We start from the raw sequence: 21921 nt of genomic DNA on the forward strand, positions 1-21921 counted from the left end.
CCAAATTTCGCCAGTGAAATGTTAGAATGTACAAAGGCAAATGAAGAAATGATGGGAATATTCTGCTGAACAGTTTTGAAAAAATGTGCTCCTCTCTACTTATATACATCTCAAATGTCTACAAAGATGATTCACAGGATATGTTGGTGAAATGTTAAAGTCAGAAATTAAATTAGTCCAAGTTTTTGAAGGGAATTGAAGCTAAAATTGATTTGTCCGTTTATGTGCATCTCTTAGGATGTTACATCACATTAGTAAATCAGATCCAAAGCACCTGCATCCATTCTGTCTGCTGCAATAAACCACAAACAATTACATATCAAGAGGAAAGTGCTTTATAACTGTGATGGAATAACCTGAGTGCAGAGTGATCCTTTATATAACATAATCTGACAGACAGCTATCCTTTGGTAAACAGCATTTGTTTGTTTCTATAAACTAGTAGTGAAATATGGACACAAAACTTTGCATCGTGATAGCTTGTTTCCTGTTTTTCTGTTTAACACAAAAGATTACAAAAAATATTTTAAATCAGAATACTTTTATTGGTTAACTGGTACTGGTCAACTGAATTGGTAAGTTGCTTAAACTTTAATAAAGCTATTAACAATTAAAGTGGTACTTAACCCATAAACATATATTGATGTTTTATAGAGGAAGTCGAACTAATTTTTTTTCACATTTCATTGAACGTCACCTGTAGTTAATTAGAAAAGTAAACAGAAGTTGCCTGTTGACTGCTGCCAAGTGCTGGTAGATTTCTTTCAAAGCCCATAATATGGGGCATATTCAATTGTCCTGGTTAATCTCTAAAGTAACGCGGCGTTGAAAGTATTACCGTTATTACGTTAATTCTAACCTGGATTTCAGCTCGCAGCTCAGAAAGCCGCCGTTAAAGGTACTGTAATAATGGTAATTACACACACTTTTAGCGTAATAACGGTAATAGTGCGCAAGCTGCATTACTTTTGCGAGTAACACGGACAATTGAATATGCCCCTATATGTTTAGTCATTGCTTTCCATCAATGAATATACAGCACTACTAGTTACAAATTATGCTGCAGCAGACTTTTTTCTTATTTGCATTGCCTGTTTACATGTTACACTTAAACAAAAACAGATGAAGCATTTCCATAATTATACAATTTTCTTTTCTTTCAGAAGGGATGAGTACAACACCCATTTTGAAAGACTGCATCATTACATATTCCATTTACATGAGGCAGAAATCTAAAAACATGATTAAGTCTGTATAAAACAAAATGTATCAGGTTTTTTTCAATTTTGCCACATACATGAGGACATCTACACCTGGTGTTTTCTTAAAAAAACAAAAAACTCTAATGAGCATTTATGAAGTGTCATGATTAGGGTCTAATCAAAAGTTAATTAAATAAAATATGAAAATATAAATGTTTACTTCCTCCTGGGAGGAGTACCTGTGAAGTACCTGGGTGCAGGTACATCAGAGGTGAATCTAATTATATTGACATTTCTAATGCTAATTTACTCTCTCCTCAGTCTTCCAGCAGGGGGTGTCATGTTCAGGAGACTTGCTGTCTCCAGACTCAGCACAAACTATCTAAGATAAGGTTTTATTGGACCGTCTTCAGAGCACATGGTCAGAGCCCTATAATATTTCTAGCAAGAAGGTGTATACCTAAAAGCAATTTCTTTTATCCTTCAAATTTGTATGATTAGAGTGCCAAGGCACATCTAATGTGTCAAAAACAGATTTTAGACTCAAAGAGAAACCATAGTAACCTAATATTTCCCTAATAGATTTATATTTTATAGTGCTGTTTCATCATCATCATATATTTATATATTTATTTATATAGCGCCACTAACTCCGCAGTGCTGTACAGGGAACTCATTCACATCAGTACCTGCCCCATTGGAGCTTACAGTCTAAATTCCCTAACATACACACAGACACACACAGACAGAGAGACTAGGGTCAATTTTTATAGCAGCCAATTAACCTACTAGTATGTTTTTGGCATGTGGGAGGAAACCGGAGCACCGGGAAGAAACCCACGCAAACAAAGAGAGAACATACAAACTCCACACAGATAAGGCCATCGAATCGAACTCATGACCCCAGTGCTGTAAGGCAGAAGTGCTAACCACTTAGCCACCGTGCTGCCCATAGTTTCATGTCTACACATAGGCACATCTGCTGATTGCCTGCATTGTTATGATTTTATTATGTTCGAAAGTAAGTTTATGGCTGGTATATGAATTTCTGGCTATTCTTGAATATACTGTGATTCAAATCCAGGTGTGACGTTCCCTAGTGACCTCAGAGACAGATGGGCTAAGGGGCTGATCTTTTAAATCCACCAAAAGAGTAAAGTATCTTTGTTACTTTTGCCTGGAGATCAATCTGATTGGGTTTATGATCCACATTTCTGTGTTCTCCCACAGTAGAGATAAGAAATTGAGTAATGTTATGCGTTTGGATTTTCTCTTGGTTATTACATTGTTTTGCATAATGTTAATTAATGTCATTTTGTTATTTTATTTTTAGATACTTTAAACATTGTGCATATTTGTCATTTTGAATTCCATTTAATAATGTTCTGTCTCTGTGTTCCTAATGAATTCATGTGCTAGTTAAGCTTGGTCATTTATAATACTACATGACTAAAATACAGGGTATTATTCGGTTAATGATAACTGTGATTAATTTATGTTTTGATTGTAGTTTGAGATTGGTTAGGGAGTAACCGAAGACTTCCTATAATAGTTCATCACTTGAAAAAAAGTTTGGTGGTGGCAGAATTTTGGAAGTAATAGTGACCAGGGACGGATTTATCACTAGGCAACCTAGGCAATTGCCTAGGGCCCAGCGGTCCCCAGAGGGCCCTCCCAGGGCCGGCGTTGAGACCAACCTTTAAAAATGGGACGCTACTTATGGGCCAGTGCTATTTGCTTGCCCTCCTGGGCTAAAGTCTGCCAGCCAGCCCCTGAATAGGGGTATATGTTATGCTAAAAACTATAGTGCTATGGATTTATTTAGGGAGTGGGCCCCAAACCAGTATCTTGCCTAGGGCCCCATGAGGTCTAAATCCGTCTCTGATAGTGACCATGCGATATAAAAGAGGATTGTAGTCATTTGCTAGGCAGAGCAAGTTGGTTTGCTGTGGTTAACCCTGTGTCACTCACCGGTTACACAGGCTCAGGTGAGTATTTGTGACAAGGAGCATATCAATAACATATCTGAACAAATGCCTTGGCCTAAATAGGGAAAGTTGTGAGGTTTATCAAAACTGCTAATTTAAATTTAATTGTGAAGAACCTTTGTGGCAACAAGGGTGGTATCCAAGGGATTGCTAAAGTATTACACCTCTACTCCCACAATACTCCTCCAAAATTGCTAAGCTTGTTAGTGTCAAACCTATTCTTATTGTCTCATGCCACAAAAATATAGGGTGCTTTGATGTAACCTTGATGTACTGACATCTGCATCTAACCCACTCCCTCTACCAAGTTACAAAGTAATGCATCTATTTCTTTGTGAACTGCACTATTAATATTGCCTGGAGTTTAGAGCAATTGCCATTTTGGCAGACATTCAAGTGCAGAGATGATATTGGACTGATATTGGATACACTAAAGAGATGAGAACAAAAATAATTATATGTTAATGATATACACAAGTTAATGGTTAATGGCCAAGTCAGGCTGGTTATGTGCTAATATGGTGGGCAGGAGAATGAATTCTCCATGAACCTGAATTGTCATCACACGACCCCTGTTCTGCAGTTTTTGGTCTAGTGTATCATTCATCAGGATCACAGTAGTCTGCGTGACCTTGTGATGGATTGAACGCAAGGCTGACCTTCTGTTTAGCCTGATATAATATCTGACATGGATATTGGTATCGTTGACTTTAGTTTCTTTGTTGAGATGAAGCCATGTTTACTGTAAGAGTGCAAAAACATGGTGGAGCAGAAGTGATCAGTGTGGAGATTAGCAGAAACTACTGTTGGTTATGCAACACTATCAAAGTGGCTTGAAGAACTTAGTGGTTGGGAGCTATTATGGAGCAGCTGTATGGTGATGAGGACATATAGCCCTGGTAGGAGCTCCAAATTTTATATACAAGTTTCGGAATCCAGAAGGAGAAGGTAGGTGGAAAATCTCTGCTCCTGTCCAACGTTAGGCCTTATCACCTGAAAAAGTTGCCTCTATTATACCTGAAACCAACAATAATTATAGTTAATTAGGTAAACCCTAGGTACTATGACAATTTTGGTGGAATTGGAGGAATTCAGTAACACAACCTTTTTGTTTCCAGTATCTCTATGTAAACTTCATCCTCAGCAGGGAGAGATATCTCCAAACAACTTTGAGTGGGAATATTTAGGTATGCCTAAAATAAAGCAGACTCAAGAAATGAGCTTTGGGAGCCCTGATGTGGTGCTCTGTATAAAGGAATAAAATCACTCTAGACTTCCAACACATTTTATGAACAAGAAGTACTATATCTAAGGGAGAATTAACAATCATAATCACAGTACTGATGACTAAAGATTTGCTGTTGCCCTTACAAGTTGTATTAGAATTATTAATTCAATGTGAGGTCACTCAGATTTTAAATTGTGATGGCAATGCTGTGACCAAATAAATAAACGGATGTAAAGTGACATTCATATGGGATTCATATTGTTCTTTGCCCAGAGGACCCATTTGAATTTAGTATAGCTGCTTCTTCTGGATTATCTGCTCATCCATACAGGTTCTGTAACCAGGGCCATCTTAACAACATTATGGGCCCCCGGGCAAAGCAGTGCACCGGGGCCCCTAGATATAGATATAGATATATAGATGTATACAGATACAGATATAGATATAGATATATAACTTGCCCGTGGGGCCCCCGGGCAGCTGCCCATCGTGCCCAATGGAAAAGATGGCCCTGTCTGTAACACATTAGCACAGAGTTGTGCCTGCTGTCTATGATTATTCTAAAGTAGGTGAACAACACTTTTGGTGCACAGGGACTACTTTGTCCGGATGACTTCTTCAAAGGTGCTTAAAGTGCAGTGCAAGTTTTACTTTATTTATGGGCTTGGGACAGTGAGGGAAAGTCCATTCTATGGACAAATCACGCTTGTCCCTACCAATTTTACACTGCAAATATTGTCCTCCAAATGGATAACTCATGCTAGGAAATGAATGTTACAGTGTTATCGCTTTTTGCATTACATGAATTCAGGGGGAAGAATCAATTGCCTAGATGACTACATTTTTAAACTGTAAATTTAGCAATAGGAAGTTGACTGATTACTGAATAATTTCTTAAGAATTTAAAAGTTAGTGTTTGATACTATTAATCTATTACTGGTAGTTACATGAATTGCTACTGAATCAACTTTGTTTCAGTAACATTTTACATATAACTCAGTTATAAGAAGATGTACTTTACATGCAATTTCCAACAGTTGTAATATTAAACTATTTCTACTCCTTTTTAAAATGTTATTATTTTGCCGTTTGCCTCCACCTGTCCCAGATCCCTTATGTTACATTTGTCTTTAGCTGATGACATTTTATGGGCATCACTGGCCTGATTCATCAAAGCAACCATTCCGAGAGCAAGCGGACGCACTAATTTAGGCTTTGCACTTCCCTTAATTCATGAAGGCACAGATCTCAAGATACATGTGCTGCTGAAATTGGGTATAGGACTGCTCTCTACATATCTATGTGAATTCTAATTGCTCAAAACAGAACATAAAGAAAAAAATATTGAATTAATGTCACTGTGCATAAAATAAATATTTACGGCTGCTAGTGATTGCAAACACATGTTCTATCATGCATATGAGACTGTCATCACCACTGATCAGGACTTACCCTGTAACTGGAGCAAGAGATACAACAGAAAATCATGTTACTTTGAGATGCTCGGAGCTTGATTGGAACCTGGTTATGTGCGCTTGAGTGTGGCACACCCCTACTGTACATTGATTATGGTAAAAAAAAACTTTCCCCGCCCCGTTCACTTCCAAAGCATAGGCGGAAGTAACTGTCCTTTGTGTTCGAAGACAGAGTGAACAGGGCTGCGTTCATGGACGTATTTCTGGGTTCTGGGCATGTGTAGAGTGATTTTGAGTACAATACGCTCAAAATCGGCAGATATGTGCCTTATTGAATCAGGTCCCATCAGGTACAGATAGGTGAATCAATCTGTCTAATTAATTCAGTGGTATTTTAGAGATTTGCAGTTGGCAAATTTATTTATGATTTGTTCCTGATTTGTCCAAAATTTGGTGAATAATTAACGTCCCCTGGAGAAGCAGGCCAAGTACACTACATGTAGGCTAATTAGCAAACATCAACAAATATCACGTCTATAGCCTTTTAAAAGCAACTTACAGCACCATTGACACTCATTCTTTTTGGATTGAACTAGGGAAAATGGCTATGGATTTTTTTATTGTGGCTGTGAGTGATACTAGCCCAGACTACTGTACAATACTGCATTTTCTACATAGCCCTGTAACCAGTACTGCAGCATTGTCTACTTGATTTATTTTTTCCCTCTTCTGCACTTCTCATTAGTTAGATGGTCATTAGCCATCTAATTGTGCAAATACACAGAGAATTCATTGTGACACCAGCAGGTAATTGCTAAAGAACATTGACTAGTGAACTCTCTTTTTTTTAAATCTGTACTTGCCATTAATGTCATTGACTATTTAGGTGTCTCCAGGCAAGTGTATTTCTTACAACATACTCAATGCTGCAAAACAGTTATTTTACGTACTTGTCAATAGTGCCATTACCTATCTAGGTTTAGAAATACACAGACAATTCATTGTGATATCAATCAATGTATTTGTTAAAATGCTACCGGAAAATGGGAACATTTTTTGCAGCATCTGAAAGGGAATCAATTCTTGAGCATTGCCAAGAAACACTTACACAAACTCTTCAGTCATTTACACAATAGAGACAGTAAGAGAAGGAAATATGTCAGAGAAAAATGTGTCAGCGTGTTCCCAACAACCTGATGTCAGCGATAATGAGCGTAACAATGAAATACAGTAAACCGACACCAAAATTCAGTATCAGAGAAATATAAAATATCCAAAAAAGGCTATATTGATGGGAATTATGCAGAAATTGTTTGAAAAAGCAAGTGAAGAACCACCCATTTATGTACGTTCTAGGCAGAGGTTTATTTTTATGTCTCATAATTGTTTAACTGTTTTTTCTCTTGACTTATATTGACTTGAACACTAAGTTTCACATATAGAGTTGGACGCAAGTCTGCATCATAGCACAAAAAGTGCCTTTGACTTGTAGCTAAGGATCTCTCTCAGTCTGCTCTCAGACTGAGAGGGATCTCCCCATTGCACCTCTCTACATTTAGACAGGCGGAAAGGAAGAGGTAGTGGACAACCCTAGCAATGTAAATGTGTGTTCATGATCTTCACATGCTATGATCTTCACGTGTTATGCAGCAGCATATAGGACTCTAGGAGATGTATCTGTTGAGGATACTTTCTCCTGGTGCAAAATCTGTAATGATGATGATGATGATGACGACCATCAGCACAGGCTGCTGTATTGAAAAAAAAGAAAATAAAGTGGTGCAACCCCCCCCCCCCCCACCAAACATTTCAATTAACCCTAGTGCTGCCAGTCTAGGTTGGTACTAGCAACCCCCCCTCCCCCAAAAAATGTACCATTCCCAGCACTAGGCTTTGCAAGCCTGGGCAGGTGACACTATAGCAGGGATACCCACAGCGTTGGGTCCCCCTACCATAAAGACAAAGCAGTCGTGGGCCGGTCAGCACGGGAGAAATCCATTGTTTGGTACCCCACACTTCCTAATAAATTCACCTCTACTTTTGCTGGGTCACATCTCCAACATAATGTGTCAATAAAGGTGGGTGAAAAGCTGCCTTTGTGTTGGAACTGAGGGGTCCAGGACATTGGAACAAATTAGCCCGGCCAGTTGTGGGGAGGTGGGATGACCTATAGAAGAAACATTTGGCTGGACCACTATACCATTCATTATTCCCTATTGATGTTTATGATTAATTGATATTAAGTGCCTTATTTACGTTAATGTTTCCACTCTGACTCCACTGAAATTAATGGTCTGCATCTGGTCTGACCAGACATTAAAAAGGAGTGCTAAGATCAGGCCTGAATTTTTGCTCTACAAGTACATTGTAAGGTTTATATAGCTGTTGTTACACCTCCATTATGTTGATTGCTGTTACTCTGTTTCTTTTATTGGAATTCTGATGTACTACTATACGGATATTATTATGCCTGTCTTGTTTTATCTGACGCAATTTAAAAAAAAAACTTTTTTTTTTTTGCAAAAAGTACATAAGTGCAATCAAATAAATACATAAACTGAAATGTCTAATGTTCTCCATCATCATAACATAGCCAAATATGTGTATGAAATACTTGGGAAAGACAGAAAGAATAAATTTGCCTTATGTGTCCTGCAATAAAAGTGAGATGCGGTCATATTTGTAGGTTACTGAGGACGTGCTAGGCATTGCAGATATAGGATTACATAATAAGTGACTAATCCAAACAGGCTTATAGCTTGAACAGCTCAGTTTGCACTTTGCTACTAAACATCAGAAAACCATCATATCTAGTGTATAAGTCAATCTTATTTGTTTGCAAAATATAATGCATTCCAATTTCTACAATGGAAAAGCACAACATGTATCAAGATCTAGGCTTCTTATATAGCGATCTATTTTATGTTACCTGACTGGAAGGGGTTAATGTGGTGAAGACCTGCAAACAGTTTTTATTTGTATGTCCCTGTTTTCTCATGTCCTTATAACATCTGGCCTTTCTGAAAATCAGAAGCCTAGAACAGCATCTGAAGGGCAGCCAAAGGGTACAAGCTGTTTTCTGCAGGTGACTGCTAAAACCATCCCTTAATTTCTACTTAAAACCCCACGTTCACTATGGTTTAATATAACAAACCTCATTTTATCTAATATTTTAGAGAATTATTTGTTAAAAAATTGTTTTAACCTTTTTTACACACAAGAATGAATATATCTAAATGGAAAGTAGAAAGAGTATTTTAAAGATAACCTTATGGAATTTGTACCTGTTACGATGAGAATTCTTTTTATTATATTCAAGTAGGCGTGAAGGAAAGCAAAAAGCTCAAAAATTAGGATTTGATCCTTACGTTTCTGTCTGATGGTTTAGAGAGCACTTTAGGTGGTGATTTAGTTCTAGGCAGTTATGTATGTAAATGTAAAGGATATCTCTACTCACTGTTATCTTTAAAGGTAACTGAGTTCATTGTATTAAACAATAATGTAATAATGCAATCAAAAAAGCAGCGATGCTGCCAAAGCCTTTCCTCTGTGACCTTTCCACCCATACGAATGGAGATTTTACATAGGAGCAGCATGGATAACGTATTGTTTGTTTTAAAAAAGCCTACATCAGCAGGAATGAACAGATATCGGGAAAGCGCTGGACCCCATATAAAATACATTAAGTATAATTGTTTACCTTATTGAACTACGTTCAAAACTGAATTTTTAGATTCATTTGGAGTTATCCTTACATTCCAGTCCTTTACTTTATAAAATAATGGTTTGCTAATCATTGTTACAGTTTTGTTTTGCTGCTTTATGGTAGAAAAACATCATTTAAAATTATCAGCTTCTCTGCAGCACTAAAGTTATTTACCTTGTGCTGTTGTGTTTATCGTATGGTAACCACATTGTAACTGAAGCATAAATGCACAGTGCAGTAGCAAATACAATAGAGTTTGAGAATAAAATTCTAGTTATATTGGTCCAAAGGATTGAGGGCACAATCTATGCAGAAAATTCAGGAGTTGTGCGTAGATCTTCCTTGACACACACTGACATTCTGTGACATTTATGAACCTGGCTTCACATTCTGCCATTAGAAGACAACCATACATGAATAACAGGAGGGTTTTAAAGGGAGAAAAAGTGATAATTGGACAGAGACGCACACAGTGACAGTTTAGTGTAGAATAGGCTTGACCAGCAGGCTTTGCAAAATTTTTTATGGTAGTTACCAATTCTAGTACTTTGATAAACATCCATGACTTCATATGTACACTACACAAATAAGATTGGAAAATGAAAATAAGTTTAATATACTTCTATTCAGTTTAACAAATAATAGTAGTCAGTCTACTTTCCAAGTTCTGTTGTAATGGATAAGTAACAGATACTGTGAGGAAAGGGCTGTTAAATTCAAGTAATGAAATAGTTTGAATTCTCATGGAAAGTACTGTATATGTGTTTAAACAGCTTCAAAAGATGCTTTATTACCGCCATAAGGCATCTTCAACAACCAATAAAAATGATTTGCAAGATACCTTATTACTAATTTGGATATGATTAAAAAACAGGTAGATATCTCATTTAAAATATGCTACAGCTTGATAAAGAGGCCACTAGAAATATCCACAAATATATGTATGAAATGCTCCCACACACTGAAATACTGTACACATAACTGTGTTACCTAACTTTACTAAATACACACTTTTGCTCTGTGTTATGAGCCTGCTCAGAAAGGTTTTCTGTTGAATAGGTTAACTAACAGAGAATCTGATATTTCTAGACAAAACTACTTACCTTTTGATTACTACATTATCAGTTCAAATTCTGGTACTTTTACGTAGGTGTGAAAATAAATCTCTATTTTTTATAAAAAAAATGCAACTTACATAACTTGAAATCTAGTTGTCTTTTTAATGATAATGTACTTTCAAAAGAGGTTTTGTGTCAACCCCAGTACATAAATTTGCTGTATAATGCTGTACATATCAATCACACTTAAAACAATTATTGCTGTATAGCAGGCTGGAAAATCAGCAACCAACATAAAATGGAAAAAATGAAATTGCAATTTATGAAATAAGCCATAAAATGATAAGGACACACATGATGGATTATAATGTGCTATTCTAATGGATCTATAAAATGGCTGATTTGTATATAAGACAGTATTTACGGAACAAGTGCCTCTTTTTAGATCAATAGACAATGTGTCCCCTATAAATCAAAAGTGTTTTTAGCATGCTTCCTGTGAAACAAGCATCAGTCAGGAAAGATGTATGTTGATTTCTATGTGTGGTAAAATACAACCTTAGGGATATTAGTGCATTCCCTGCTCCATACAAACCGGATTTTCTATTGTATTTATTACTTTATTTGTCTTTCTGTAAACTAAAGGAGCTTTGTTACACAAGCTTTTTAGTGTCTCAATCTACTATTTCAATGTTTGCATTAACTAGCATTGTTTTGCTCAAATTAGTGCTTATATGCTTTTAGCAGAGAGATGGGGACTTCTAGCCTGAGGGTGAAAGAACAACACATTGCAGTTTCTATATACACATACACAGAGAACGTATAATGCTAGCTCCCTTGCTGCAAAGCACTGTCATTATTAATCCCCTGTATTCTTCATGTGCACTCTAGGTGCTTGTATTACTATGACTGCAGGCAGCTAACAGTGGTTTCAGTCTGACATATATACAATGTACTGCACTACCACCTATGAAAAAAACTTAACTAACATGCTCCTTCTCCTTGCCAAAGGCTACATACAGCCATTTCTAGCAGGGCTCCTTGGATCCTCTTACAGCCACGAATGAAAACCGAGGAGGACTAAGCGGGATGTCCAATCATGAGACACAATGAAGAGAATGTGACTCGTCATTGTCCTTCCCACTCACACAGCCTCCCACTGCCATTAAATGGTGCTTGACTCGCCAGTTCTCTAATACATAGCCCCAGGAATATCAGCTGCATGGAGCAGCCCCAGAGGAGGGGCACAGTAGTAAAATCTTCCGCTAGGTGGTAGTGCAGCTTTAATACAAAAATCAACACTAAAAAACACTCTGCAAAAAAATGCAAAATTAGAATACATATGTATTCATTATTTAAATATAAGATCACCTGTACTTTTTATAATGGGATAAAGTTGTTTAATATGCTAGATTATATATATTTTTAGTGTGTGTGTGTGTGTGTGTGTGTGTGTGTGTGTGTGTGTGTGTGTGTGTGTGTGTGTGTATGTGTGGCACCATATTATTTAGGGTGTGTGTGTGTTTGTTTTACTGTTGAATGTAATATAGTTTTTGTATGATTTCAACATGTCATTATTTATAACAGCCTAAAATTGTGTCTAGCCTGAAATCCTCAGCCAGAGCTCCTTCTTAAATATTGGGGCAACAATTGGACAGCACAAGTACATCTAAAATCATTGTGAATTAAATATTCATGTCACGCTCATTATTCCATTCCTTCTAATAGCATGATATTAACTCACAGCCACTATGCGTATTTTGCAGACTTCCTGTAGGCACTGTGATGGCACTATCCACAGGGATAGTGTTCTGACAGTTTCAAAACAATACGCAACATTAAAGTGATCAAGTCATATTTTGTTAAACAAATAAGAACAAGTTTACCAACTCATACATGATTAACTATTGTTAAATTATGTTTTACATGCAATGTATTATTATTATCATTATTATTATTATTATTGAAACACTTCTTGTAAGGCTAGATAGATAATCCAACCATAACATAGCTAATATACCATAAAGATAGATACTTTTCTTTTAGTGACCACTCAACAGTTAAATATGTTGTATTTCACATTTTATGAGTATATAATGCAGATGAAAAAAGACTGGTGTTTCTATCCCTAAGCACTTAGGCACAGTGCCACAGTGATTAACATTGTATTTTCACCCCGTGTCTTGCGTGGGTTTCCTTTGGGAGCTCAGTTTCCCTACTATAGTCCAAAAGCATCCTGGTAGGTTAACTGGCTTTTGACAAAAATAGATCCTAGTGTGTGTGTTTGTGTGGTAGGAAATTTAGACTATAAGCTCCATCAGAGAGTAATGAGAGTGACTATATATTCTCAGGAAGCCCTGCGATGAGCCTAATAATTTAGGTTCATGCACAGTAAATTTGGTCATTCCTGCAATAGGAAACTATAAAACACACAGGAAATTAGAATTGTGTCCATCATAAATCTCTAACGTAGATATTTCAATTCTTCTTGGATATAGTGGAAACGTTGTAAATAAGGGAATGCAACAGATTCACTAAGGCCATTTATAATACTGCAGAGCACCATTTTTGCATGAATTGCTCATAAACTTTTCAAAAAACATTACACTACAAAATCCACTACAGACCAGTTTCAATCTGTTATGTGGCAAAATCACCCACTATCCTTTATTGATATTAGGGAACTGTTGAAATAAATAAAACAGATCCATAGACTCTTTCAAGGGGGCAAAGTATAATAAATACTGCTAGTATTCAAGCCCTCACTATGTGTGCCCTTCTTCACACCTTCTATTCTAAAAATCATATGCGGCATTCGCCACCTCGGGCTTATTAAAGCAATTTAGGGGAAACACACATCATAGTAGATACTCCTACTCACATCAACCAATGTCCTGGTGAGTCAGCGCAAAGCTTGTTACTATTATAGGGAAAAACAACATGCCTCCTACTAAATACAGTATCAAGCCCTGCTCAGAAAAGCACAATGATTCTTCCCAGCCACCACACTAGACATTTGGTAACCGGAGTAATGGTAATGGTGAGTACCAAGGAGAAGTATATAAATAAAAGAAGTATTGCCATCTTAGGGTTCCGCGTATTATATTAGGGGGTGAAAACTTTTAACCTATCACATACACGAGAAATGGTGAGAACTAATTTGAACAATGTCTTCCTCGGATTTTTGGGAATATTTTACTATGTAGATAAATATGAAATTGAGCGCCAATTTGATCAATTACAGTTTTAACTGGTTGCTCTGATTGATTGGCTAATTACTTTGCTTACAAGGGGCATATTACTTTATCCACTTCTACAATAACTATTTTTCACTATTGAAATTAACCAGGTGCTTATTTAGAATAAGCCCACACTATGAATTCATCCAAAAATCATGTTATTTACCCCAGCCAGAGCAGTACAGTAGTTGGTGTAATAAATGTGCGTGTTGGGGAAGGGGTCACTATGTGCAGGCTATACTTCCCACCTGGACACTGTAAACCCTCACAAGATGAGGGATGAACTAAAGCCCGAAGCATTTGGCACCTTCCTTTCACATTTACTATTCTGTGCCTATTATGTATGTACTTTATTATCTTCAACCACACACCTGTGCCTTGTTATATAGCGAAAGGTAAAAAATTTATCTTCACACCTAACCTTTAAACATAGCTGCTTAAACAAGCCCATATGAATTAATATGAAACATTTGTTTCTTAAATAATGCATAATTATATTATTATTATCCTTTATTTATATAGCACCAACATATTATGCAGCACTTTACAGAGCATGTTTAATCATTTAGGAGTCTCTGCTCCCTGGAGATTACAGTCTAAATTCTCTACCACAGTAATGTAGATTTTGTCAGAAGCCAGTAACCTACCAGTATGTTTTTGGACTGTGGGAAGAAACCTACACAAACACAGAGACTATACAAACGCCACATAAAATGTGTCCTTATCAGAATTGATTCCATGGCTCCAGTGCTGTGAGGCAGCAATGCTTATCACCTAACCTATAGTCTTAACACATAGAATATATATCTGTAGGATCCAAGCCTGAAATCCAATAAAACAGGGGTTTGACCATATGATTGTTAATAATAACAGCGTTGTGTAGAATCCAATAGAGAAAAACACAACATTCAAAGCAATCATTGTTCACAGATCACACGTCTTTATTTACTGGTATATGTCCAGCTTTATGAAATCAGCTGCAAGCCTTTCTGAACAGGTCACCTAAAGCACAAATCATCACAATAATCAGCATTAAATCATAACCATGCTCTTTATGAAGTCAACAAAAAGCAGTTTTTACAATTATACTTAACAAATGGAGAGCAAGCAGTGGGCACTAACATTACATTTTTACTTCTGACATAGATTACATAGTACTGCATGCTATGCCAAGCTTACTTTACATAGCAAAACATAAATAAACTGGTGACAGTGCACACATATTTTATTATTTCATACATTACGTTTAAAGGTTGCATTGAAATAACTGATTAGTACAGCTTCCAGAATCATAAAGCAAACACTAAGATAACATATACACAGTACAAAGTTCTTAGTACAGCAATTGTAGTTGTTCTACTATTTTTCACCATATTATATTAAGTACATTGTGCTAAGCAAATGTGGGAATATATATTTTGTGGATTTTTTACAATAATAAAGTATACCTTACTATACTTAAATAATTTACTCTATATATTATACTTTAATGAGTATTATGATAGAGTAAAATTCACACCAGATAACTAAAATAATGATAGCCTTGTGTTTTGCATGAAATACTGGCAATGATTTCCAGGTGTAGTATTATGAACATTATTAGATTACTGATTTAAATGTCTACAACGGCACACTAAATGTCACCTTGCAGAGCTACCATTCATATTCTAAGTAGCTGTGGAACATTTTAAAGCCAGAGCTAAAGACTTTAATTTTAGGGAAGCACTGACACCTGAAGAGGATATCCCTTACATTTGAAATCAATGTTCAGCAAGTTTAAAATATGCCCTTTCGGTATAAACCTTTCATTACCTATTTACTCAATAAGGTAAAACTGAATCAATTTACTAGTTATTGACTTTATCAGTATTTATTCTTTTGGGATAACAGTGAAAGACATTACAGTTACTAACATGCAATTTACTCTATATGCAAACAACTGCCGATGCCACCAAGAAAGGTAGTTTGCAAAATATCATATATTAACTGCATGTTTACCATCAATATTTTATCTTCTATAAATCTCAAGCTTGCAACTGCTCATAGCTCTGACCTCATTAGATAATGGCTATATTTACTATATTTCTACATACTATATACTATATTTCACAATATAAATTATAGTATGTTCTTACAACTTTAACTATAATAGGGGAAAAAAGAACACATGAAATTATGACATTGACTTGCTTTACAATGCTATAGATGAGAATTACTATAACGTAAGTGGTAATTCCATGTAACTGTGGATTAGATACATTTTATAATTGTCCTCATCATATGGGCTTAAGGTTCTGGATGTTAGACAGCCAAAGCCCTCTATTACTTCTGTGATCTGAATATTTATGTCAAACTGTTATATTCTGTATAGTTTTCTCATAAGAAAATTGTGAGGATGATGAACTCTCCAGACTTCACAATAGGGGCAACAGACTCCATTCTCAAACCTCTCATTCACCAGTAACAAGCAGATGCCCAACCGAGACATTTCAACTGAACCTACAATACTTCAATCTGTCAGAAGTAAAACATGCCAAACTCGTGTGAATGATGACTACTCTGTGTTTCTCATCATGTTCCTATGAGTAATAAGTAATAAATATTTAATAGTTATTTGTAGACTTAAACATAACAAAAATTGTTTCCCTAGTAGCACCTACATAAAATAATAATAATAATAATAATAATAATAATAATAATAATATTACTACTACTACTACTACTGCTACTACTACTACTACTGCTATTATAATATTTAAGTGCAAGGTATTATAAGGCATCATTTAATAAATCCAGAATTTGTGCTGTTGTGTTGTCCTTGTATCTTTGCATGAGAGGACAGATTATGATGTTAAAAATGCATGCATAATTTTGTGGGAAAACCTGGAATAACTGCTACCATTGCATTAGGTATAAAATTAGCCTCCAAATGAGCCTCCCCTTTACTCAAAATTAGGTATTCCTTGGAGTATAAAGCAGGAAAAATAATAAAACACAAATTTGTAACACAAGATAAATAACTTCCGTTATCATATGTTATGTTGTTCATGTTAATTAAAAAAAAAAACTATAACCGATTTTAGGAAACAATACATTCAGATTTGTTCAAGGATTCTATAATTACATAACAGTTTGTGATCTGGACCGTGACCAAACCTTAAATATATTTAAAAAAATCATCTGTAGGTTTCTCTCCCTTTAAACGACATCTTCAAGTAAAAAATAAACACGGTAGGACACCCATTATTCCGAGAATATACAATATATTATTTATCTGATATTAATGTGATCATTTTCATCAATCGTTGCTGCTGGTGGCATTATGGATGCTTTTCCTAAGCGAGTAGGATTTATGTGCAAAATTGTCTATTTTAAAACTTTGTAATCTTTAAAATCTTTGAAAAAGGATGTTACAAAAAAAAATGCACAAACAAATAATTCTAAAATAAATACAACAGTGGTACTGAATCGAAGACAGTGTTCCATGTATGAATAAGACAATTCTTACCCCTCTTTACATGCCACCGTCTGAAATGAATCCTCTCTGCTTATAATGTTCTTTTTTCTTCACAGAAGCTCCTGCTGCCGCACTGTAAAATAGGTCTCTGATGAACTTGTAGACCGGACTGATCTGTGCGCTGTCCACTGAACGTGGTGCTGAACTGCTGCCCCCAAGAGGGAGCAAGGGAGACAAGCGCCACTAGCACAGTACAGTACTCCGGGCACACGCAGAACAAAGTGACTGACGAGCGAGAGCTTTGCACTAGGACGGGCACACACAGTCTGCGCGGATCACCCAAGATTGTGTAACGCCTCGCACCTCAGCGGGTGAAGGCAAGATATGTCAACAGAAATGGTGAAAAGAGGAGGCGTCTTTATCCACTTCATGTATCTCTGGTGTAGGTCTTGCTACCGTCTGGCTGCCTGTAAGCCTCTTCAGTCCAAGTCAGAGATACTGAGGCGTGATCTTCTCTTGCACCTACTAGCATTCACGTTCTGCTACTGACACAGAAAATGGGAATGTCGTGTTTTCAATGACAGTTTAATGTCTTGTTCTTGTGATTCCCGACTGCTTCAAATCTTGTATGTTCCTTTTCTTCTTATGTCTTGTATGTTGTTTTGCTCTTATTTGTTGCTGGTTTACTCTTTTTTACTCAGTATCTTCTTCAGTTGCAGCACACAGAGCTCCCAGCCTCCCTCTTGTCTGCTTTGTGTTTTTTCCTTGGTCCCAGTGCACTCAGGTCCCATTTATCAAGCTGCTCTTTATCACGTGTTATTCCGTTTTAGTCCTGGCACCAGCACAATCGCCACCATAGACTGCAATACCGAACTACTTGGTGATATGGATGGATAATGGAACATCTACAGTTACACACACAGTGCACAAAAACAGTAACACCCCCACCCCCCACCCCCAATGCAACCTTCAATAATGATTTACCAGATTTTAAAGCTTTGCTTTCTTTCTAAGTTTAGACAGCTGTGAAGTAATTTCTAATGCAGAATTGCACAAGAAACACTGTTCTAGTAAAAGTCAATGTACGAACAAAATAATACATATGGCAAAGACGAGGTCAGTTTCAAAAGTGCACAAAAGTGTAAACTGAGAATTTAAATAAAAGATGGGGTATATCAGATCAATGCTCCTCTCCTGTAATACATATATCTCAATTAACACTTTTTTGCTAGTTTTGGAGACCAGTTCTATATTGATGACATAACTGCAATAAATGATTGCAGTAACGTTTATGTCATACCACACAGTTACAAGTGTCACACTATGTTCACGAACTATCAGCATATACCACAAATGATAAAGAGTAGCATATATTAATGTAGGCCATCAGTGCAGTGCAGCCTGTTGCAGACAGATGGCGCAGCTTTTTACATTTACCCTTTTCCTCACAAGGCTACACTTTTGTTTTATGTAAAACTACAGTGTAAGCAGTAGATCATGTTACATATAATCTTTCTATCAATGCTATTTGTATTAATATTTTTGTATTTTGTTTGTTAGTAATTGTGCTTTTCTTCATAGAAGATTGGTATAACAGATTAATGAGCATTTAGGGGCTTATGCTAACTTAAATGCAAATTATGTTTCTGGTGTGTACTAGCTTTTTTTTACATCTGAGCATGAACACAGACAGCACTATTTTTGGGGCCAGTGCTTTGTATGCTTGCCCAGAAGTAAAATGTATTATACACCAGAAACACAATTTACATTCAATTGAACATAAGCCGCATAATACACAGTTATGCTTTACATATATTAGGCTTCTACATAAATTAAATACATTAAATATATCATATGTATTTAAACTGCCACATGTTGTGCAGTAAAGTGTCTTTTATTTTCTTAAGCACTTCCTTATTTTTGCTTTTCATAAATAGCTAGCTATGTGTTGTCCTTTCTAAGGTCTTTCAATGCTGCAACAGTCCATTTACCTTGATCTTAGCAGCATTATGCAAATCCTTGTTTTCATTGTGAAGTCTTCTCATTAAGTATAACCTATTGCTACATTTGTTTAAATATGTTAGAGTGTTGAAGATAAACAGAGGAGGCACACAGTATTTATGCAGAAATTATTTATGCTCTGTTTGGACCCTGATAGATGAATGCAATTATAATCAAATTAGCTCTGATTTTCTATAGAAATCTGAGACTTGGTCACTTAACATAAAAATAAGGGTTCTCTTTAGAATATCTTAGACTTTCAGTTGGGTAATTCTGAAAACTATGAGACTAAGATTTAAATAGAGATCAATCAATTAGTAATTGCAGAAAATTGCAGCAAAGCAGCGAAGTTATGACAGCTATGCACACCAGACATATGAATCATTGCAATCAGTCAGTCACATTATCTATTTCTGTGTCTATACATACTGATTTTTCCAGGAAAGATCATGTGATCGTATATAAAGATTTTGCTAGGGCATGTCATGAATAATATTGAAGAAAATCACAGTATATTTATCTATACATTAGCAAGCATGAAATATATAGCCCCAATAAATAGCTACACATTACACAGTGACAGTTTTAGAAAATATTGGTCCATGCACAGTATTAAATCTATAGGTTTTTTTTCATGTCAAACATTTATTTTACTATGATACATGATTGATCATGCACTGTTACACTCATAGGTAATATCTACCAGCATTAAGAGAATTGGGAAAAAAAAAATGTTTTGAGTTCAGCTCTAATTCTTAAATTCGTGAATTGACCCATCAATCTGATGGCTAAAGCAATGTTTCCTACAGGAAGCAACTGCCCAACCAGGTGTCTCCAGCCGCAGAGCCATGTTTGTTTCTCTTTGGCTTAACTTGTATAAGTGGTTGCTTCAGTTTTTTTGAGACTCCATAGATTTCATAGCTTTAATGTATTATGTTAATTATCTAGTTGATAAGTCAGATTGTATTGGTTAGCTCTTAGGTATTTTAGTAAAAATAGATTTGTTACCTTCAATTTTAACTTAGATGAGTTATATATTTTTCTTAACAAGAATGAGAAGGAGACAGGATAGGAACCACAATGACCTTCATCCTTATGCACCCAAGATTTTACTAAGAAGAAACGACAAGAAACAGGTGAGACAGCAGCAATGTTTGCCCCCTGTACTCGTTAACCCAGCAGCATTGCTCGAGCAGCACCTGAAGATGGTCTGAGTGTTACGTTTCACTTTAGTAAACTGTCTTAAGTTTTGCAATCTTAGCTTTGCATAGATGGTGAGTTGTTCGTCCAGTATATCCATAACCTACTTTTAGGTGTAATATGACTTGGAGAGCTTGTTGAGGGTGTATTAAGTATTTTGTGTTGATCAGTTGTAAGAATCCCAAACTAAATCCATTTTGATCCCACCATGTCAGAAATTAAATGAGAAAAAATGCAAAAGGGATTACTATGTTTTAAAGCCACTAAGTGTATATAGACATATTTTCTGATATCTATATAAGATTTCACGTGATGATATAATGTTTCATCCGTTTAATCCACCTATTTACTGTATGTACACACACGCACACACACGCGCATATATATATATAAATATATATATATATATATGATTCTCTGCAATTGTATAAGACATTTTATGCTATAGCTATGGCTCTTTCAAGATGACTCCTGTATTTAAAACAGGGAATGTTAGCTCCCCTCCCCCTCTAGCTTGAGTCCAGTGATTCCCTTGATGTCTAATTAAGCTACTGCCTGGGGATGTCTTTCATTGAAAAGCTGTGTGCAGGTAGGTCTCGACCCATTTAAAAAGCATAGTAATAATATTGTTGAAATTCTGATTGAATATTTGATTTGAGTGTAGTGACTGAGCAGAAGGCAAACAAGGGTTCAAGTTGGATACCATAATAGGTACTGCAATATTCTGAACTAAGAAAAAATATTTTAGATGAGTGGAGATGGTAAATTTCTTTATATTGCCAACATGTGGATGCACCGTTATTACTCCACTTTTCATTTAATAGTTGGTATCTATCTATCTATCTATAAATTGACTATAATATTCCAATACAAGAGAGAAATCAATATATGACTTTACCTTTTTCTATCCATAAATATGTTGGTCCTCTTCTTCAAACAGTGTATGCATTATTCCAATCAAAATTGATTTGCTTTTTATTGCATTTTATGTCCACGTGAGAAAGTATTAGTATTTTCTCCATTTCGTCAACATATTTAGTACTACCGTTTGTAACTCCAAAGTACCTTTTCTTCTTTACAAAGCAACTAATGATTTTAATAAGCCTTGCTTAGAAGTTTGAAAAAGGCAAGAATATTTCCTCATTTTACTTGGTAACAAGGATTTTTAAGCTTAGAAAGAGCTTGTCATTTTTTTTAAAATTATTTTTATTATGTTTATTAATTTAATGTTTTATTAAAATTATAAAGGGTACCCAAAAAAAGAGGGTGAATAAAAGGGTACACAAACTGGTGCTTGTCATTTTTAAGAAATAAAAGTGTGCTCTGCACCATGGCTTCCATCATCATCTTCTTTAGCATTGTTTTATTTTTGGCTGCCATCAATATATATCTGTCCATCATCATCTGACTTCCTCACTATCATCATC

The sequence above is a fragment of the Mixophyes fleayi genome, chromosome 3 (genome assembly GCF_038048845.1).
Source record: "Mixophyes fleayi isolate aMixFle1 chromosome 3, aMixFle1.hap1, whole genome shotgun sequence".
Taxonomy (NCBI): Eukaryota; Metazoa; Chordata; class Amphibia; order Anura; family Limnodynastidae; genus Mixophyes; species Mixophyes fleayi.